The sequence below is a fragment of the Ursus americanus genome, chromosome 13 (genome assembly GCF_024610735.1).
Source record: "Ursus americanus isolate L20-20 chromosome 13, mUrsAme1.1.p, whole genome shotgun sequence".
NCBI classification, from domain to species: domain Eukaryota; kingdom Metazoa; phylum Chordata; class Mammalia; order Carnivora; family Ursidae; genus Ursus; species Ursus americanus.
In genome coordinates, this window is record NC_142139.1 from 11,594,969 (window position 1) to 11,618,974 (window position 24,006).

At 35.4% G+C, this 24,006-nt stretch overlaps 1 long non-coding RNA gene across 1 annotated transcript in view; it reads right to left on the reverse strand.

Moving 5' to 3' along the window:
• LOC148109053 (uncharacterized) overlaps window positions 1-20,248 on the reverse strand; it is a 97,304-nt gene extending 77,056 nt beyond the window's left edge. Inside the window, exon 1 of the long non-coding RNA XR_015726432.1 lies at window positions 20,204-20,248. This is a non-coding gene — a long non-coding RNA (uncharacterized LOC148109053). The remainder of the gene's footprint in view (window positions 1-20,203) is intronic.
• Window positions 20,249-24,006: the final 3,758 nt, after the last annotated feature.

Consider the following 24,006-nt stretch of genomic DNA (forward strand, 5'->3'; position numbering starts at 1 on the left):
AGGAGGGTACATATTGCATGGTGCGCTGGGTATTATACGCAAATAACGAATCATGGAACATTGCATCAAACACTGGGAATGTACTGTATAGTGACTAAAATAACAAAATAAAAATTATTAAAAAAAATCAGAAAGGACACAGATGGAACTAGAGGGTAAAATGCTAAGTGGCATTAAGTCAGTAAGGCAAAGACAAATATCACATTAAAAGAATTCTAATTAAGTGGTGAGGCATTGAAGATAACCTAAATACGTTAATGAAGCATATATCTTAAAATGTATTTAGCAAAATTTATTCTAATATGAAATTATAATTAGTAAAATTGTGGTCCACATTAATAAGCATTTGTAAAATAAACTCAATATATAAACTCCCCCAACAAATGGGAAGGGGGAAATGACACTTTTCCCTTTTTTTGGTCCCTGAAAAATATTTTACCCATTGTCCTCAACATATTACTGTTCTTGGATGGAGTATTAGTTACAACTGAATGATATAACACCTGGAAGAAAATTGAAAAATTAAATCATCTGGAAATGTGTAGATATATGCAGACTAACAGTATTTGATGTTTTAGAGAATAGAGTGCCATTACTTGTCACTTGTGCTATATTATAATTATGGAAATCTATATACAGATAGCTTATAAACAAAGGCCTCTTTTCAGACTGAATTTGGCTTATGTGTGGTGCAATAGTTCAACAGATTGATGGCGATCTGAAGTCAAACCTTATCTCTACCTCTAAGTAGGTGATACTCAGCAGTTTATCTCCCATGTCTCACTTTCTTCATCTGTAAATGGAGAATATGGTAATCCCTACCCTAGCAGATGGCTTTGAGGATGAAATAACAACTTAAAACACTTTGAAAATAGCCTCACAAATGTCATTAATGTTCATATACTACATAACCAGGATTATGAAAAGCAGGAAAGAAAATTCCCTTCTAATGAATACACAAATGTTTCAATATATTTTACAAAATCAACTATATATGCGAAGTTATTACATTAAATATGACCTGAAAAAGCATCTCGACAGAACTTGAAAAAGGACACACACACACGAAACCAAAAATCTTAAATATAACTCTAAATAACTGAGAAATTTTGAAAGAGTTATCATTAAATTTACAAAATAAAAAATCTGAATAAACTGCAAAGATGAGAACAACACCTTTTCCAGTTGCTTCTGTAAGTGGAAACATGGTGTCCCTAAAATCTGACACAAGGATTTTGAGAATCTGTTAATGTTACTAGGTAAGTTAATAACTCACTTCAATTCTCTTGACTTTCAAATAAGAACAGCAGTAAGTTGTAATTCAAAAGTATGTTATAAATGCAAAATGGTTAATTCCATTTAAAAAAATGTAAAAGTGAGGGATTATGTCTAAATTAAATATCAACATAATTTATATAAACTCTTACATGATTACTATTTTTACTACCTGTAATTTGTTAAATACAGTTCTACTGATCATACTGTAAATACCCAACTACTATATAATTATCACACTAGGCTTGTTAGAATAAGTATACTGTTTGAACAAATTTCTACATATAGAATTTTTATATGGAATTATTAAATATATATATACCCAATTTCTCAACATATACTACATGGTAAGGTATGTCATCTTCTCTATTCTTTGGCTCAAAGGACTTTCCTCAAATTTTCCATCATTCCTCCTACACTTGTTACTGATCATTTTTCTTCTAGTAACAGTATGTGTCAGTGGTTTTCTTTCCAATTTCTACTCAGTCACTCCACTATCTGAAATCTCTTCACTGTTGTGTCTAGAAATGTAAATTTTCTGAGTGCTGCATAGGTTATGCACATTTTCTAGTTGCAGCTCTATCATCTCTCATAAAATGAAAATACCCTTCAAGGAAATTGCTTATCTGATTCTTCTTATACCTGGACAACGAGAACACAGAGTTAAAAATAGCACATTAATGAATAGATGTATATGTGTGTTGTTTTATACTTGCACATACATATACATACATGCTTGAAATAAGCTAGATCTAGTTTAACAAATATGAATCAAAAAAGGATTCCATTTCAATCCAAATAAAAACAAGACCTATTTTCCCATTGTGAACCAATATGTTTATAACAATTGACTCAGGTGGGAATATCAATTATTGCAAGAAGAATGAATCCTGTGAAGAAGGATACCTATACTGTTTTTTCCAGATACAGAAAAAATAGTATGCTGAACTGTCTTCTTGGCAAATCACTACTATGGTAGTGTAAGGCTGGTCACTATGATATCTGTATTATGCTCATTCATCCCTGGGCAAGTGATTTCTGAGATCTTGATAAGTACACATCCTAAATCTTCCTCTGCATCTACAAAACATGTGCCTAAAAACAGAATGGTCAACAACAATATATGTTTACTAGGAGAAAACAACATGACTAATATGTCCTCAAAAGAAAAAAAAATAAAGCAGTATTTTTTTTTTAGCAGTATACAATGCCAATTTTAAAAACACATTCAAGGAATGTAAATGCATTCCTCATTTTGGATGCAATGTAAAATCTTATTCAGTGTTTATTTTTTAGCGTAGGTCTCAACAATTAACATTCTTACCAGAAGGTAAGAATAGATGTATCAGCTTCAATGTTTATCTAAGCAATAGGTCCTATGGCAAGGAAAATGCAATATTATCTTTATTTACTTATAAAACATTGTCCTACAATATACTGTACTATATAATACGCCATCTGTAAAATACAATCTGTACTCTAAAATCTATATCTATATCTCTATATCTATATATATTTAAAGAGAGAAAGAAAGAGAGAAGGGACATGGGAAGGAGAAAGAGAATCCTAAGCAGGCTCTTGCCCAGCATGGAACCTGACGTGGGACTTGGTATCACAACCCTGAGATCATGACCTGAGCGAAAATCAAGTGTCAGATGCCTATTGGACTGAGCCACCCAGGTGTCCCTAAAATCTGTATCCTATGTGTAGTTCATACTATACTATATTTCAAACATTTTATGTGCTTACTATTTTTAAAGATTTATTTATTTGAGGGGGGAAATGAGCAGGGGAGTGGCAGAGGAAAAGAGAGAATATTCAGGAGACTCCTTGATGAGCATAGAGACCAATTCGGGGCTTGATCATAAGATCTGGAGATCATGACCTGAAGCAAAATCAAGAGTCTGACACGCTGACTGAACCATCCAGTGCCCATATTAATATATTACTAAAGAGAGCTTGCTCCAGATTTTTTAAAAAGATTTATTTGACAGAGATAGAGAACATGAACAAGCATGAATGGGGGTCGGGGGTCAGAGGGAGAAGCAGATTCCCCCCTGACCTGGAAGTCCGACGTAGGGCTCCATCCCAGGACCCTGAGATCATGACCTGAGCTAAAAGCAGACACTTAAACTACTAAGCCACCCAGGTGCACCATGTGCTACTCTAAATTAAATATTCTAAAGAGGAGCACAATATACCATGCTTAACAATTTTTGTCTTTCACGTTTAGTAAACTAAGTGTGTTTAGGTGATATTTGCTAATCTTTTATCATGCAATACTGTGTTTCTCTAGGTTGACTATCAATATATTTTTTATTTTTCTTTTTATATTGATTCTTCAACTGAAAAATCCCTGAAAATATGAGCATATGTGGAATGTGTTATAAGATATTGTTCAGGGCACTAGTAGTGGTTTGAAATAACTACAACTATGTGGGGGATTTTCCCACTTCTCTCTTTCATTCCTCTAGGTCTTTACCTCCATATTTCCCCTCAAATCTGCTCAATTCTGAGATTTCAGATGTTCACTGAAGACACATTTATCATATGTAAACTTAAGTCTTTGAAAAGATTTGAGAGAGAGAGAGAGAGAGGCACAGGGAAAGAGTGTTAAGCAGCCTCTGACGCGCTCAGTGCAGAGCCCGACTCATGGCTGGATCTCATGACCCTGAGATTACGACTCAAGCCTAAACCAAGAGTTGGGCACTTAACTGACTGCACCATCCAGGTGCCCCTACACTTATATAAACTTTTTGAAAGTCTTTGCTAGTTATAAGCTTTTTATAGCTCTCAATTTTCTGTAAGATTTGATGTTAATCACAGGGTTAAATTTCCTAAAAAACAAAACCACTTTTTTATTAATATGTTGTTATGTGTCAATTTGATGTTTATGTAGATTTACATAAGGCAAGCAAAAAGATATTTTGAGGATCTGAAGTATAAAAGATAAAATTGAAAAGCAATCAACTAGAAGAATTTCATTCAAATATTTAACATTTTTGTGTGTCAGTATGTTGGGAAAGAAATTCTGGTATGCACATACTAAGAATTTTTAGAGACTTGAAATAAGTTGAAATGTGTGAGATGTTGAAAGTGTGATTAAGGGGCTCCTGGGTGGCTCAGTTAAGTGGCCAACTCTTGATTTCGGCTCAGGTCATGATGTTGGCCTTGGGGTTCAGCAGGGAGTCTGATGTAGGATTCTCTCTCTCCCTCTGCCCCTCCCCTTGCTCTGTCTCCCTCTGCCCCTGCTCCTGCTCTCTCTCAAATCTTTAAAAAAAAAAAAAAAGTCATTAAGCTTTGGGATTTAATTTATCCTGTGTTTGGATTATGTTGCTTAAATTGTTTTCCTTATATTTTTTCCCTTAATCTTTTCCTTAGCGTAGATTTCATTAGACAAATGATATTCTATCCAGAGTAATCCCAAGAATCTTTTATTTCCATGGAATTAAATGATGATACCGTGAATTAGAAGATGAAATCAAAGATCGCTTTCATAAGTTTTAGATTTTTGCCTATGGTGGTTAAAGTGACATAATATTTTTGGTTCTAACTAGAATACATTTTCTTTGGCATAAGGAAAGAGAAAATGGCTTAATCATGCTCTAATATAGCTCACCTGTCTGAAATGTACCATGCATACTTTTACTGAATTATGAACTCTATATAAAGCACACTAGCTGCTCAAATTTTTAATGTATTCTACTGAATCAATAAGACAATATGATCCCCAGGTGGATGATAATAGGATAAATTGCTGGTGGTCAACTTTGGAGAAAATCTACCACAGTTCTTTGCCTACCATAATTTATATATGCCCCACATGCACAGTATGCCTACTTTCTCCAAGACTCCCAAAGTATCATTTAGTCTGGTATCAGGATCTCATCATCCAAATCAGATATAGATATGGATAAGGCTCCTGGGAACCCTTCCTCTTGACCGAGAATCTTGTAATTAAGACTAAGTTAACTGCCTAACCTTCCCCCCACCCAATATACAATGATGACCTGAGAGCATGAATATTACATCAGAATCACATTTTAAAGAGAAAAGAAAGAGAATCTCATAGGATCATTAGTTGGTAGCAATTCTAAAATGCAGCTAGGCTCATGTTGCCAGTTTCCCCAACTCTGGGAACAAAGACTGTTCCTTTAGTAGCGCTATATTCTGACCTTTGGTACGGGGAATTTAATTCAGTTTTATCCAAGGCTCTTGGTTTCCCCCCCTCCCTGTTCTCTTGACCTTTGATTCCTCATTCTTTTCTGGTAGAAATTATCCAACTTATAGTTAAGGGCCCATTTTTAACGAACTCTATATGTATGCAAGCTGACAGGGCATTCCTCACGTTTACCTAATACTTTGTGGGCTTTTAATGAATATTATCTGGGTTTAAACAAAAGTAGTATACAATAGCAAAATCTTAGAAACGCTCCCTTCAAAATAAAAAATAAAACAACCACATCTCTACTACATTATTTATATCAGATTAAAAAAAAAGTGATGTAATTTTAAAGTGTGGGGTCTACAAAGAAAGAAAGAAACCTAATCTCCAGAATCTTTCTACACACATTTTCATATCTTCATTGAGGCAAGATTCCTTTTGGGAAGATGGACTCCACTGCCATTGACAATTTATACTGAGAACTTTCCTATTCTCCTCCCCTCCCCCAGAAACCTAATGTGTTTAGCAATCCTGTTTTTGCCAAACTCTGCTGTCTTGCTTTGCTAGGGAAACTGTAACAAAGTACCACAAGCTGGGGGGCCTAAACAACAGAAATGTATTATCACAGTTCTGGAATTAGAAGTCCAGGATCGAAGGTTGGTTTCTTCTCAGAGCTGTGAGGGACAATCTGTTCTAGGTTGCTCTCCTAGCTTCTGGGGATTGGGTATCCATTTTGGGGGCCCTTTGGCTTCTTTACCACCCCAATCTCCACCTCTGTCTTCACATGGAATTCTACCTTGTGTGTGCATGTGTCCAAATTTCTCCCTTTTTATCAAGGTACCAGTCATATTGGATTAGGGGCCCATCCTACTCCAGTATGACCTTGTCTTAATTACATCTGCACATTTTGAGGTGGAAGAGACAGGGTGAGGGACAGAGTTTCATACCACATATTGCTAACCTGGGAAAAAGATCAAAATTCAAAGTAGGATTTCTACTGAATACATATTTTTGCACCAAAACAAAGTCAAAAAACGGCCAGAACCATTTTAAATTGGGGACTGTGTGTGTATGTGTGTAAGGAAAAGGTTTAATGAATGATCTCTAAACTTGTCAGAATAACTATAACGAGATGAATAGTAGCATTAATAACTAAGAAGGGAATGATTTTGAAGCAAGCCGAGTCAGGTAGGTTTCAAAAGCTTAGCTTTGAAAGTGTAAAATTAGAGAACCTAAAATACTGCTCTTTAAGACCATGGTTGCAACTTGTTAGGAAGCTAAATATTTCATTATTCTATCCAGAAGGATCATGTCCACAGGCACACAGGCTTCTTGCTGCCTCAGAATCAGCAAAAGCTTTTCCCAAACATTTGAGAAATCTACTGTCAGTAATTAGCTTCCCTATACTATGTTCCAAAGCAAACATTCAACTTCATTTAACTCTAACCCAAACTCAGTCCTTTCTTCCAAAATCCAACATAATCTCTTTTATTTAGGAAGGCTGAGTTTTCATGTTGGGTTCTCTGCATGAACAAGAATTTTGACATCAATTCATATTTTCAGATTTGAGTCAAGTGTGATATTCTTAAACATGTTCTCAATACTTTGTAATACATTTAATTGGAGATTTAGGCCATTGGATATGAATCTGGTGTATAAATTTATATCATTAAAATACTGCTGGCATTGAAAGCCTAGAGACTGGTTAAGCAAAACTACAGAATGAATTTATTTTTATTTTTTTTAAAAGATTTTATTTATTTATTCAACAGAGATAGAGACAGCCAGTGAGAGAGCGAACACAAGCAGGGGGAGTGGGAGAGGAAGAAGCAGGCTCATAGCGGAGGAGCCCAATGTGGGGCTCGATCCCATAACGCCAGGATCACGCCCTGAGCCGAAGGCAGACGCTTAACCGCTGTGCCACCCAGGCGCCCCTATAGAATGAATTTAGATAATATGAGGATGGTGACTGAGTTCTGATCATTCTGAAAAGCACACACTGAATGTAGAAAAGGAGATTTAACTGACGTGAACTGTATTAGAATTAGAACAGGATGGTATCCTCTTAGAGAAGAAGTTATTTCAAGAAGGAAGAAAAGAAAGGATCCACTGGGTTTGTACTGCCAAGATGCTGCTTAAAGTGGTTATTTGATTTGGGGATCACTGGGGAACTTGGCAATTGAAATCCAAGTGCTGGTGAAGGATAATAGGGAACAGAGGCATTTAATCCAGTGTAACAGAAGGGAAGGCAAAGAACATATGTATAGATACAGATAGGTTAACGGGTTTTTTTTTTTTTTTTTTATAAGCAACTGGATAGCTTTCTCCAGATTATTTTTCTTTTCTTGTAAAATCAGGAGCAAAGTCATCGCTTAAAATGGGAAGTGGCAAAAGGGTTTTGAAGACTTGAGAGAAATGGTAAAATTGTGTCACAGCTTTACTACAGTAGGAAAGTGAGTAGGGAAGTGGGAGAGGTAATGCTTAGGGCCAGTTTTAGATGTAATGTCCTAAATTGAAAATAACATGCAGTTAGCAAAGTTCTAAACTTTTCCCCAATCATCTTCATTGTGTGGCTGGAAACAAACAACAACAACAACAGCAACAACAACATGGAGACTGAGGATTAATTGGTTTTTGTTTGTTTTTTCCTAGGAAGGCAAGAAGGTGGAGAGAATGTTAAGCAGATTGATTCCAGTGATTGTGGAATCTAAATTAGCTAAAATGGGAAAGGGAGATAAAGAGCAGGGTGAAAGTTGGATTAAAAATTGTATAGGTTTATGGACTTGGAGATGAATAATGCTACAATAAGTGAGCTGGAAAGATAGACAGTGGTAATAACAACAGAACATGAGGCTTAAAGAAAAAATCAATACTGTAAAGGTGATGTGGTTATTGCTACTGATCAAGTATTGGGCCTGACAATAGTAGTCACGAACTGGGGTGGGTGAGAGGAAACGACCACTGGAGAGTTGAAACTCAAGAACTCAAAGTCCAGGGTTTGGGGCTGAATGTTTGTGCATTTGTTTCTGTAAGGTTTACATTTAATTTGGATTTATATTATCAAATATCTCTTAAAATTGTGATTTCTCAACTAAACTTAAAGTAAGAACAAACAGTTTAGAATAATCAACATTCCTGGGGAGTCAATTTTTGATTGACCCCTCTGGTTAATCATTATTTCTTTCAATGTAACTATGTTTTCATTGACATAAGTCTTGGACAATCATTTATTATTGTTGAAAATAAATTTTAACTGATTCAAAGCTGAAATAGGACTCCTTTTATGTACATTTCTGAATTTCACAATATTCCTACATTTCTTATTTCCTGTTTAAATGTCAAAGCTGTGTTCTTTTTGTAAAACTTCGGCAGAAAAATTTCTTTGAATTGATGAATAATTAACATTTGTCATACCATGCTGTCAGGTGTTCTCTTGACACAGAGTCCTAAAGGCTTTATTCTTCTTTTCCCATTAGTGTATGGTCTATGTTATAACAACACTTGATGGCCCAGATGTGAAAAGTTTATGGTAGGTGTTTCTCGTAAATGTCTACTATATCTCCTGAATTCTCAAGGCTATTGTTTCAATTGTAATTGATGACGGAATAATTAACGAAGAAATTTAACCCTTACTAGAAAAAAATTTAAGAGTTTTTTGGGGGAAACCCATAATAGGCTGTTAATATCTTCTTTTAAGTATTTAATGTTACATTTTTAAAGATTTAGTCTGTTCATGATGAAAACCTCTTTTTACTTGATCTGATAAAAAGATCTTAGAGATTCTATGGAGAACAAACCTTTAGTTTTTGAAAGACAAGCTGAATATAAGGGAAGCAGTGAACTGAGAAATTCAGAAGACATTTTTATGTGATTTTGGTAATCACTCTTTCAAAACACTGTTTTTAAATTTAGGAATACTTCACTTCAAAATACATAAACTATAGAAACTCAAATAAATGTGTGATTCAGAAATAAGAGATTAAGAATTGGCTGAAATGTAAGTATTGTACTGCTAAGAAATATTACACCATTTCCTCAAAAGCCTTTTAAGATTAGCAATCATTCCAACAATTTTGAAGTTCTATTTTGGTAGAATTTGTTTAGAAAAATATTCCTTCAACAGATAGTTGAGCTTATATATTCTCTCTCTCTCGGGGTGTGTGTGTGTGTGTGTGTGTGTGCGTGAGTGTGTGTGTGTGTGTGTGTGTGTGTGTGTGTGTGTGTGTGTGTATGTATGTATGCATGCCAGGCAGCATGCCAGGATCGGGGATACAAACTCTTCCCGAAGGCATTTCTCTCAAGGAGCTTAAGTATAAAGCTAGACTCTTAGGGCTCTTCATCTATAAAGCTGGGGTGGCAGAGCATTAGGAACTATAAGTGTAATACCATTTTTTCCCCTGCAGCTAATGATCATTGCTGGATTTTAGTTCATGCATAATTTTGAGGTTGTGGCTCAAACTATCTAGGTGGCCTGTTCTCTCCGGAAAATGATAGCCTTCTGGTAAAGGCAGAATATGTCTTAAAGGTTTTTGCAAGAAAATCAAGACAATGGTAAAGTTCATACTGTTAATAGATTAAGTGATAGCAAAGTCTAATCAATGGCAGGGTAGGATAGTGTAGGAGATAATGACCATTTTAAGTAATATATTAAATCTTAGTTATGGTCGAAGTCAGGATCCTGGAGATAAATACTGAAAAGATAGATGCAGTGATAATCTCTATTATAGTACTTATAACATAGGAACAGCGAGCTGTAACCTAACGCAAGGTTATACTGAAGATATTGCCCGACCGGCTTCAGTCACCCTTTTCTGTGACCATTCTCTTCACTCCACTTCTATTATATAAAATAGCCTTTCTCTTTCAGTCCGATGTTCTTACCTTCCTCAGGAGGATGGTTTTCTGTTGGGCAATCATAGCTCCTTCACCAGACCCAACACTAGGTTGGAGATAATTAGTCTAAGAATTTTACCCTGACTGAAGTGAAGCCGGGATACATTGGGAAATCACAGACTGAACTGAATTAGTATATATTATTTGGAGTTTTAAGCTGTAATATATAAACTTTGGGGGTTTTTTTGTAGAGTAATTGGTTTTGAGAAGCATAAAACATGAATGCAGAAAAGAGCAGATATGAGACTGAATTTTCTGGATTTGTTCAATTTTTTCCTGGAGTTGGGACACATTTTATTGCTCAGGCACTCCTACATCTGAAATCTAGTTATGGATGTTTTCCCTTCTGTCTATAATAAAAGAATCCTAAATAAAAGGAAAATGAAATGCCCAGAAGAAAGCACTAATGTAGAAATTCAACAAGTATTTGCCAAAATTAAAAAAATTCCTAGGATTTCTGAGGCAATTAGAAAAAAAAAAAAGTTTGGAAAAACAAAAAAATATTCATATAATTCAATATTTTCTGGGATTATGAATTACAGGAAAAAAACAGTTGATCTGTTTACTATCAATTTCACCTGATCTTCAGAGATGACATTTATTTTAAAATAAGTAAAAATAAGGAATCTCTAATGTAGTCATGATGAATACTTTCCATTAACTTAGAGGAATATCTGACAGACTCCCTACTAACAGTTCCTATATACTTGAAACGAACTTTATCTCACAAAAGGCAAAAAAACAAATGGAAGTAGGTTTACCTTTTTTTAATACTCTAATCTCAGACTTCATCTCTAACAACAGATCTTGCAGAAAAAATACCCTCCTTCCTAGGAAATGCTGCACGGTGGCAATTGATCTAGACAGGAGTTATAAGTACTTCTGATGTCATTGCAAGGCTATGTAGGGAAACCTGATGCCCTGGCATTGGGGATCTTCATTTGAGTACAAGGAAAAAATTTTGCCTTATATTTTGGACAAGAGGCTTGAAATGAGCATGTACTAGCCTGCTATAAGATATATGCTATTGACTAAATCGTGTCCTCCCAAAATTCACATTTGAGGGTATTTGGAGACAGGAATTTTAGGGAGGTAATTAAAACTGAAATGAGGTCATAGGGTAGGGCTGATGCCCTTACAAGAGGAAAAGAGCTAAGTGGTACCCCTGCCCCCCACCACGTATGTGTGCACACGCAGAGAAAGGCCCAAGTGAGGACAAAAAGCAAGAAGGTAGCTGTCTACAGGCCAGGAAGAGATGCCTCACCAAACACATTGATGCTACTTTAATATTGACTTTCTAGCCTTCAGAACCATACAACACAAATTTTTGTTGTTAAAAAGTATAGAGATTTCCCATACACTTCCCTTCCCCACGTATGAATAGCCTCTCTCATTATCAGCATTATTCACCAAATGGTACAATAATTTTTACCAAGTATGAACCTGCCTGACACATCATAATCATCTAGATAACGTGAGAGGCTATTCATGTGTGGGGTAAAAATGTATATGGAAAATCTCTATACCTTCTTTTAATAGTGTTATGAACCTAAAACTGTTCAAAACAAGTCTTTAAAAATTAGTTTTAGGAAACAATGATAACATTGGCACAAAGTCTAGTCTTGTTCTCTTTTTAATGTCATTACTTTTTCTGATATTTCCTAATCTTCTGCAATCCTCTGTGACCTTCTAAACTCATTATCAAGTCCTGGCATCCTGGCAATATAGGTAACAGAACAGCTGGTATTTGTTTTTTTCCCTTTCAACTTATCCTCTCAATCTTTTTCCATGAACTTTAAGTTAATTTGCATATTGCAACTGCATTGCTTAAGATAAATTATTCAAATTACTTTAAAATACAGAGGATAGCATGATGACATATTAAATTAGTTGTCCTAAACTTGATCAAATCTGTCTTATCTTCCATCAATTTAAAAGCTAAACTGGAGAAATGGTTGTATAAAGAAAAAAAAATTCCAAAACTAGGACTTAAAACTGAACCTTTTTGAATATTTGAAGTAATAATACTAAGGGTATGAAAACTCAGAAGAAAAAGGCTCATGGTATTTATAAAGAAACCTAAGTCCCATCACACCATGTATAATCCATTTTCTTGTTAGATCATTCTAATAAAATTGGAGGCAAAGATATTTTAATTGGCCATGTATTAAAAGAGCCAAAGAAAAGAGCACAAAAGAGAATTGCTACTTGTTTTGACCATGTACCTGGAGGAAAACAAAACAAAAAAATCCAAAGACTTAAGTTATCAAGCATAAACATTTTATAGATTTTATAACAGCTTATTTTTAAACTACCATGGGGAAAATTTAAGATAAAATACTTTAACAAGCCAACTGAAACTTGTTTTGAGCCTTCACAAGGGTTAGATCTATAAAGGTTCTCCTTACCTAAAAATATAACATTTAAGGGTCATATAAAAGTGCTTTTATTTTTTCTTACTTTTTAATATTTATTGGTCAAGAAAATCCATATGGCAAAGAAAAATAGGAAGCCTTTATCAAATTATTAATATACTATGGGACCTACATTGTGGACAATAACTGGTACAGTTACACGTGCTCCACGTAGCTTCATTTTTCTGAATATTAAAAAAAAAATCTATCAGGTTAGTTCAGGTCTGTAGTTCTACATGTAAGAAGATTGGAAGTTGTACAAAGCTGAATTGAAAAAACCCAACTCTTATAGGATCCGTATGGGAGGGGAGAAGACTGCTGCCAGGACTGGTGAGAGACAAATGAACAGAGGGAATCACAACTTACAAGAGCAGAGACTCAGCAGAGGAACTCATCCTGGAACCAGTGTGATGACTGTAAATCTCAGCTCTAAGTGATTAATTGTTTGAAGCTTGTGCAGACAATTCTGAGAACTAAAACTCCAGGAGTACCTAGTCATAAGGAGACCCTCATAGCATTGTAAGATTTACCCGCAGGAACTGAACAAGACTCCCACAGTAAATATCAGAAAAAATACCCTCTGGCTTCCATCAGAGGGAGGGAAAAAGGTACCATTTTCAAATATACAAGAGCACTCTGTTCTTACCAGACCTTGCCCTCAGGAAAAACTAGTTATCCAGAGCCTAACATGCTAGGGTATCATCAAAGCCTAAGTAACCTAGGGAAGGGAAATATTCAGCTCCAGTCCACTGCAGCCATCCTGTCCCACATAAGGAAGAAGGGAGGGGGAGGAGGAAAGAGAGAGAGAGAAAGAAACACTTGTGAAGTTCACAGACCAGAGCCTCAGACTCAATGAAAGACTGAAGAAATCACGGGACTATGGCACACTTCCCCTCCTCCCACACCTCACCACTACATTACTAAAGTCCAATCTACAGAAATTCATTTTACTCTCTAAATCACATTCTGTCATCAAAAAATAGTTACAAGGCATACCAAAGGAAACACCTACAAATGCACACACAGTTTGAAGACTCAGGACAAGAATCAGAACCAGACATGATGGGGATGTTACAATTATCAGACCAGGAATTTAGAACAACTATGACTAATATGCTCTAATGGAAAAAGTGATGACATGAAGACTAAAAGGGCAATGTAAGCAGAGAGATGGAAATCCTAAGAATAAAAAAGGAGGGGCACCTGGGTGGCACAGCGGTTAAGTGTCTGCCTTAGGCTCAGGGTGTGATCCCGGCGTTATGGGATCGAGCCCCACATCGGGCTCCTCTGCTATGAGCCTGCTTCTTCCTCTCCCACTCCCCCTGCTTGTGTTCCCTCTCTCACTGGCTGTCTCTATCTCTGTCGAATAAATAAATAAAATCTTAAAAAAAAAAGGGAGGAAAGAATTAGGATTATTTGGTTACTGTAGTCATGAAGTAGTATACTGTAATTTGAAGGTGGACTTGGATTAGTTGTAAATGTACATTGCAAACTCTAGGGCAACCACTAAAAGTAGTACCAAGAGAAATATAACTGATATGCTGAAAGGAGAGAAAGTGGGGAGATTAAAACACAAAATAGTGAAAGATAAAAATAGGAACAAAGAACAATGACAACAGAACAAATGGAAGATATGAATACAGCTATATCAATAATCACTTTGAATACCAATGTTCTGAATGCACCAAGACAATAGTCAGATCAGATAAAAAAAAAAAAAAAAGCATGAGTCAACTATAGGCCGTCTGAAGAAATGGACTGTAAATACAAAGACACACATAGATTAAAATAAATGGACAAAAATATGCTATGCTAACACTAATAAAATTTTCTTTAAAAATCACAGAACTAGTTATATTAATTTCAGATGGAGAAGACTTAGAAGAGGGAAAGTTATAAGGATAGAGGATATTCCACAATGATAAAGAGATCAATTTTCCAAGAAGACAGAACAACCCTTAATTCGTATACACCTAATAACAGAGCATCACTCTACATGAAGCAAAAACTGAACTGCAAGGAGACATAGATGAGCCCATTATCATAGGTGGAGACTTCAGCATCCCTTTTTCAGAAATACACACCTAGCAGGCAGAAAAATCAGTGAGGACATAAGTGAATTTAAACACCGTAAATCAAAATGTAATTGACATCATGTAAACTGCTTCATCCATTAACAGCAAAACACACATTCTTCTCAAGCTCACATGCAACACTCACACATAGACCACGTTTTGGCCCACAAAACAAATTTAAAATAGAAATCATACAATGTATGCTCTTAGGCCAACTTGGAATTAAACTAGAAGCCATTAACAAAGAAAACTGGGATCCCAAAATACATGAAGATTAAGCAAAACAATTCTAAGTAACAGGTAAGTCAAAGAAGAAATCAGGAAATATTAAAATATATTTTGAACTAAGTAGAAAAAAATCAAATTTGTGGGACATACTGAAAGCCGTGCTTAGAGAAATTTATAGCATTGGAGGCATATATTGGAGAAGGAAGATCTAAAATTAATAATCTAAGTTTTCACTTTCAAATACTAGAAGAGCAGATTAAATCTAAGGTAAGCAGAAGAAAAATAATTAAAGAGGTCAATGAAATTGGAAACAGGCAAGCAATAGAGGAAAACAAAACAAAACAAAACCCTCCATGAAACCAAACCCTAATTCTTTGAAAAGATAGATACGATCTATACGCCTCTAGCCCGGCTAACTACAAAAGGTATCCAAATTACTATTATCAGTAAGGAAACAGAGGACACTGTTGCAGATCTCATGGACATTTAAAATAATAAAGGAATGCTGTGAACAACCTTACGTCCACAAACTTGATAACCTAGATAAAATGGGCCAATTTCTTTGAAAACATAAAGCCTTCTAAACTCACAAGAAAAAACAATCTCATTAGGCCAGTATCTACTAATAAAATTCACTCAATAATAACCTTCCAAAACAGAAAATAACTGGCTCAGTTGAGTTCATGATGGAATTCTACCATACCTTTGATAAAGAAATTTTTATCAATTCTCATTAATCTTTTTCAGACAATAGAAGGAGTTAGGAGATAATCCCTGTTCTAGGAGGCCAGTATTTCTCCAATACCAAATCCACAAAAAGACATTACAAAAACAACCACAGGCCACTTTCTCTCATGCATGTAATATTTGAACATACACATTTTCTACGAAATACTATCAAAACAAATTCAACAATGTACAAGAATTATATACCATGATCATGCGATATTTAACCCACATATGCAAATCTCATTTACTTTTGAAAATTGATGTAATTCATCCCAACAAGCTAAAAATAAAAACACATGATTGTATCGATAACAGAAAAAGCATTTGATAAAAATCCGACATGCACACATGATAAAATCTCTTAGTGAACTAGTAATACTGAAGAACTTCCTCAACTTGATAAAGAATATCTATAAAAAACCTACAGCTAACATCTGACCTAATGAGAAACTTGAAGCTTTCCCAGTAATCTCAGATACAAGGCAAAGATGTCCTCTCCCAACATCCTGATTTCAATAGCATACTGGAAAATATTAGTTAATAAAGTAAGATACAAAGAGGGGAACAAAATGTATGTAGGTTGAGAAGGAAGACCCATAAACATTTTTGTCCTCAGATTACTTGTTTTTGTTTGTTAATGTAGAAAATCTGAACCAACAAAAACTCCTGGAACTGATAAACAACTATAGCAAGGTTGCAGGATACAAAGTTAATACATAAAAGTCAAAAACTTTCCTATCTACCAGCATGGAACAAATATAATTAGTAATTAAAAGACACATTATTGTTTACATTAGCAAAACCAAAAATGAAATACTTATGTGTAAATCTAACAATATGTACAAAATCTACATGACGGAAACTATACAACTCTGATGAATGAAATAAATAAATGGAGAGATACTCCACACTCATTGATAAGAAGCATCAATCTTATCAGATATCTGTTCTTCCCAAAATAACCCCTACATACAGTTAATGTGATCTCAATCACAATCCAGAAAGTTATTTTTTTATATTGATAAACTCATTCTGAAATTTATACTTGGAGAGGCGAAAGACTCAGAATAGCCAATACAATAGTAAAGGAGAGAAAGGTGGAGGGGACATATCTGACTCTCAGACTTACTCTAAAGCTATAATAATTAAGACAGCATAGTATTGGTTTAAAATACATAGCTCTATAGAACAGAGTGGAGAGCTCACAGACTCTTGTAAATATAGATAACTGATCTTTGACAAAGGAGCAAAGGCAATACAATGGAGCAAAAACAGTCTTTTCAATAAATGGTATTGGAATCATCAAACACCCATATGTCAAGAAAGTGAACCCTTACACCCTTCACAAAAATTGACTCACTATAGATTTGATCATAGTCATAAATGCAAAATGCAAAACTATAAAACTCCTAAAACACAGGGGAAAACCTAGGTATGGCAATGACATTTTAGATGCAACATCAAAGGCATGACTCATAAAATACTTGATAAGCTGGACTTCATTAAAATTTAAACTTTTATTCTGCAAAAGACAATGACAAGAGAATTGAAAGCCAGGACAAAGACTGGGAGTCAATATTTGCGAAAGACACCTCTGATAAAGGATCATTAATCTAAATATATGAAGAACTATTAAAACTACCACCTGATTTAGAACAAGGGCCAAAAACCTCAACAGACACCTCACCAAAGATGACATAGATGGCAAATAAGCATACAAAATAATGATCTACACCCTAGGTTCTCAGGGAAATGCAAATTAAGACAATAATTTCTCACTCACTATAAATCTATTAGAATGACCAAAATCTGGAAAACTGACCACACCAAATACTGGGAAGAATGTGGAGTATTAGGAACGCTCTACAAATTTTACTGGTTTTCGCTGGTGGGAATACAAGAGTTTGGCAGTTTCTTACATAACTAAACACACCTTTACCATTTGACCCAGCAAAAGTGTTCCTTGGTATTTCGCAAAGGAGTTGAAAACATGTCCACACACACACACACACACACACACACACACACACACACACAATGTTTATAGCAGCTTTATTCACAATTGTCAAAACTCGGAAGCAACAAAGATGTCCTTCAGTAAATGAATGGATAAACTGTGATACATCCAAACAATGGAATATTATTCAACACTAAAAAGAGATGAGCTCTCAAGCCATAAAAAGACATGGAGAAACCTTCGATACATGTTAAGTGAAAGAAGCTCAGCTGAAAATTCTATGCATTGTGTAATTCTCATTATAGGAGGTTCTGCTGCCACAGTTTCCCCCTTTCCCGTAAAAAGATCAGTGCTCGCCAGCAGTTGTGCGGGCTCTGAGAAGGTGAAGCGTAGAGTGTTTTCAGAGTAGTGAAACTACTCTGTGTAATACTACTGCGGTGGACACAAGTCACCTTACACGTGTGCAGTACAAGAGTGAGCCTTAAGGTCAACCGTAGGCTTTGGAGGATTATGATGTATCAGCAGAGGTTCCTCAGTTCTAACAGGTGCACGACTGTGGCTGGGGAGGTCATTAATGGGGTAAACTGCATTTGCTGGGGAGGGTATATATGGGAAGTCTGTGTACCTTCCTCTCAAGTTTGCTATGAATGTAAAACTGCTTTCAAAAATTAAAGTCTTAAAATATACACTGAATTAGAGAAATGTTCTAATTTTATCTTCTCTATGAGAAGGCCTATATCTGACCATTTGATTTTTGACACGCAAAGGAGGGTTATCTTACACTTGTATTAACTTGTTGCTTATATTGGCATTTGGAGGAAAAGGCTGACCTGGTCTCATGGTTTTCTGTCCCATGAGGATGGATTGTGCTAATTATGTACACTTAAAATGGAAAAACATAACGTCACTTTGCCTCTGGCCTTGTTCAGCTTCTGGTTCCTTACAAATGCTTGTTATAGTTTATTAACCATGAGTTCCATCTGAGGAAATGAAACCTTCTTTCCTCCCTTCCATACCTGCACTTACCCAATTTACCAGGTACAAATGTTGCATAAATTTGCAAACCAGCCAATTGGCTTTCTGAGCATACAATTAAGTTGTAAAGCATTTTCCTGCAGCGCTAACCCCCGAGAGAATCCAACAGCTCTGTGAATCCAGTGCTGAGGTTCATTTTCAAGCCAGGAGCAAAATCTCTAAATTGCGTTCAGCACCTGTCTTCTGAATACTGCTTACAGTTATGTATATTTATTAGTTTTCCTTGGTTTCCTGCAGGTTTACTTTTCTTTCTCCTCTTTGCAATCTCTCTCTTTACATTCACACACACACAATTGTTGTCACAAAGTCAACATGGTACATCAAAAAGTGTCAGTTATGAGAATTACCAATGGTCTATATCCTTCTATCGTTGCTTTAGATAGAAACCCAGACTATATCTTTTGCTCTTTATGGCCGTTTGCAGTTTCCTTTTTGCTACTGAGATTTGTTTTCTAAGGAACGTCCACCAGGTGAATATTGTTTAATACACAGGCCTTAGAGAACTGTTGATGTATTGCTAGGGACACACAAGACCCTGAATTTTCCCTGTATTTTTAAACTGAAAATACAGTTATTTAGAACTTGCAAGTTATATTTTCTTTTGTACCTCTGTTTTCCTATCCATAAAATGGATGTCGTGAGTTGACTAAATGAGATGACTTATGTGGAGAGCTTAGCACAGAATGACACGGAGTAAACTGCATCTCACCAACATCTAGTCCTGAATAAATGCATGCTACTAAAGCCTTTTAAATGCAAAGGAATACTTGTAATTAGCACGTTGTAGAAGTCAGCTTCCGAAACTACTAGAAGCTGCTGGTTTAGTTCTAAAGTTACCTTAAAAACCTTAAAACTTGGAAAAAAACTTGGAGTCTCTATATGATTAAGATTTACCTATTGCTATCATTTCTTTCAACTTAAGGCAGAACGGCATTTTCATTTGAAATATGTGCACATGGGTAACTCGCTTTCACTGTTATTTCCATAGACGCTTATCTAAGAGAAAAAGCGAAATTGTATGAATTATAGATAATTCCTGTTCTTTTACTCCAAAAACACTTTTCCTGGCTGAATTTGAGCTTTCCTGCGCTTTCAACTATTTTTTTTTATCAAGATGACCTGAAAGCTATATTCCCTCTTTCAATTTCAAAGCCAAAAATGGACTAAACAGCCAAACAGGCACCATAGCTTCAATAGGTATAAAACTGAAACGCCATCGTCACCTCTAATGAACCTCATTATTATCCAGCCGCTTCCACCAACACCTCATAAGCTATAGCAAAAATCCGGAATCACGCCCAAATAAATGCTCTTGAGCATTGCTGTAGCCTGGCCTCTGGATAAAGGAAGGAAACTCCACTGGAATTTGGTTTGAATGTGGAGACACAAGACGCCCGCACACCAAAAAAGTACCATAAGGTTTATTACTTACATGATTGGGGTCCCTGGGATAAGCAGAGCAGTCTCAAGAAGGTCCACAAAGGCTAGAGAGAGAATCAAGCAGTCTGGGTGGGGCCTTTTATTGTTTTCGGGGGGGGGGGGGCTGGGTGAGGATCCCCTTAAGAACGCAGGCCCATCCGGTGGTTTGAGTCTCCTGCAGGTGCTAACAGTAAACATTCAGGCTTCCTTAGCAGCTTTCCCAGATGTGAGGCACAAGAAGAGGAAAATATGAGGGTTGAAAGCTTTTTCGTCAAAAAGAGAGTTTCATTCTTTATACAAGCACCATCTACACAATCACAAAAATGTTCTTCACTATTACCACCCAGATTTTTCTGTTTCGCTTTCTTCTCCTTTCTTCTGACCCCCTTTTTGTTTTAAGCAGTTATCATCTTGTGTGAATCTCTGTGACAGATTTCTCACTCATCATATTACTACAGTATTAGTCTTGCATTCACGTTCTGTCCTTCACACATACAATTTCAAGAATACAGCAAAAAGTACACTTTTCTCCATAATGTCCTCCAGAACCTTCCATGATTAAACAACTTTACTATCTTTACTATCACACATGCAATCTATCAATCTATTTACCTATTTTCATCTATCCATCAATCTATCTGCCCCTTTAGGCACTTTAAATGAAAACCATGCCTACTAATTATTGTATCATGTTAATCACCTGTGCCTGGCCCATGAAATGACAATAACAGCTGCTAAAAATTTGACTATTTGGGGCTCAGGATCATGAAGATCTCAAATGTTACTGGACTCTCACTGTTCGTAGAATTTGTTTTGAGATACAATCAAATGTGTGATTTAGAATTAGAGCAACGAATTAGAATTATTTCAAGTAATATAATTAAGAATTAGATTGAAGCTTAAATCATTCAAAACATATATTTTCAATCCCTATGTAATTTAGGAAACGTTTTTGAATTTAATGATGAGCAGGTGATAAAGTAGTTTACATTTGTTCAACGCCTCCAGAATGTGTTTGGTGGGCTTCTTACACTGCATAATCTTAAGAAATGGCTTTACCTAGAGAGCACAAAAGCATTGTCTGCTTTGAATAAAATTGTGTTTTCATAAAAACATATTAATGGCCACACTACCAATTCTAAAAATGCAGTAAATAATAGCATATGAATAAAAATTTGAAAACTTTCAACATCATGTTTTAAAATGGAAATATGCTGGACAAAAATTATGTATGTATATATTTAAGCATGGAATGTATATGAACCTTTATTTTGGCTGTATATGCAATACTGGATTTTGAAAATGGCTACATAAAAACTTCAATATGACTTCATTGTTGATTACTTTCTATTATGTTAAAGGAGAGAGACTAAAATACTCCCAGAATATATAGAGGTTTTTTTTTTCCCAGTCTTCAAACACTCACCTGATAACATTTATTCTTGCTTATTTAAAAAGGGTAATTAACATCATTAATATTTGAGATATATTTAATACCTAGAGAAAAAATGCATATTTAGTAGTGTATAATTTCGCCCTCTGATTTGAGCCTACCTCCAAAATTGACACAGCTGTACAGAATAAAGATTAGGAATCAAATATTTCTGCTTTCATTTGTGAGTAATCAGTATATAATGCAAAATAGTTAAGATCATCCAGTGATTTGATTGAAAACTAAAGTGACTGAAAATAACTTTTTGTTATATTTTATCAATAAGCCATGGGTCATTATGCAACAGAATACATTAAAAATATTAAACATCTTCAAATGATTGTGTTTATTGGCATATTGTGGTTTTATACAACGAGAAATATAATGTAATTTAAACATAGCACAACAGTCTTCAAATGTATACCCATAGAGTGTTTTATAAATTTGGAAAGTCAATTTAAATTTTCACATTTATATGTGTACAAGTAACATTTATGTACATCTTTTCCTAGTTAATTTTTAGAGTTCTAAAATAATGTAACAAAATAAATAGCATACTTGTCTTTCCAAAAATATGAGTTTAATAAATTAAATGCCAATTATGTAATAATTATCATTAAGATATATTCATCTTGATTTCATATTTAAGCTGATTAAACTAGTATCACACTTTGTCATTTCTTCAAAGGGATTTTTAAAAATGCTGTCCACTTTGTAATTGTGGCTCCCCATAGAGAACAATTTTAAGACTGTGAGGCACTGTATGCTTTGATAATTTCTTCAGTTTTCATAATTCAGAGAGAAGTGTATGATATACTTGTTTGATCTGAGACAGAGAAAGAAAATAAAATTTGAAATTTGACATCATCAGTAATCATCATTGCTTTCTCCCTCCTTTCAAAGATCATCAACATTCACAACAATGGGCTAATCCAGACAGTGCCGCTACCTCCCTGAAAAGGAGAAGATGACGTCTACGAAAGATGCTCTTTTCCAACGTATTTCAAACTGATGCCAAAAAAAAAAAAAAAAGACTCATTGAATTCCGACATAAAAACCCCATGTATGTGACGGTAGCAAACAAAATACCTTTAGAGGTGGGAGAGGGTCTTTACTCTGGGCAATATTTTTTATTGATTAGTTGATGATTTGTTAATGATTCATCTGAGAAAAACTTTCCAGCTAGTTTTAAGTAAAGAACTGTCATCAGACATAGAAGTTTCGGTCACAAGGAACAACAGAGAATGAGAATGAATATACAATCCTTTGTTACAGCAAGGTGTATGTAAGTGGAAAAAGGGAAAGCTTTCAATTGAAAGATGTAAGTTTTTCATTGGTTTTGTGGAATCCAATGACATCCATAATGTGTTCTACATATATTAATTTAAAAGGTCTTGATCTCAAGGATCCAATTTTACATGTAATAAGATAATCTAATAAATACTGAGTATATATTTATGTAATATGTCTTTAATTGTTGAGAGATCTCCCTTTCCCAGAGCAATTTTAATTGATGCTAGAATTGGTGTGATTTCAAAACCAAAGTTTTGGGGCACCTGGGTGGCACAGCGGTTAAGCGTCTGCCTTCGGCTCAGGACGTGATCCTGGCGTTATGGGATCGAGCCCACATCAGGCTCCTCTGCTATGAGCCTGCTTCTTCCTCTCCCACTCCCCCTGCTTGTGTTCCCTCTCTCGCTGGCTATCTCTGTCTCTGTCAAATAAATAAATAAAATCTTTAAAAAAAAAAAAGTTTTTTCTTGAAAAGGATGACTGCTGGCTGTCCAAAAACACCCAAACAATGAGGTTTATCCTCAAGCAACCAAAAGGTGTCATTGCCATTAGCCCCTATCAATTGTCAGAAATCACCACAGTTCCCTTGTGAATCCATCTTAGCTTATTTTCCTCGTTTATATACTGTACAAGTAGAAGGCCAACATAATAAATCATATAATAATGTTCAGCAAACCCAAAGTGGTTTAGCTCAAGTAAAATACATTCTGAACGGCAGAATATCTTATAAAAGATTCAGTCTGAAGTACTCATCCTGTTAACTTGCAGAAGTAGAAAGTTATTAGAAAAATGAGCTACTTTTGGTAAGAAGGAATCTTTCCTCCTCCCAGACCTGGATGCCCACAGGCAAGGGGCAGAAGAACAAGAGTTGTGGGGGGAAGGCTGGCTGAGAATACTCATAGCTCCACTGAACGGTGCAGAGACTGACCCCTTGTTGGAGGTCTCAATCCCAACTATAGAAAAGACTTGGGATGGACCTATCAGAAGAATTTTCTTCATCTCACTGTGCTGAGCACCAAATCCTGTAACCAATACAGATTTAAGACCCCAGGGATGATACCTGCACAATATACCATTTTTTTTTCCATGGAGGT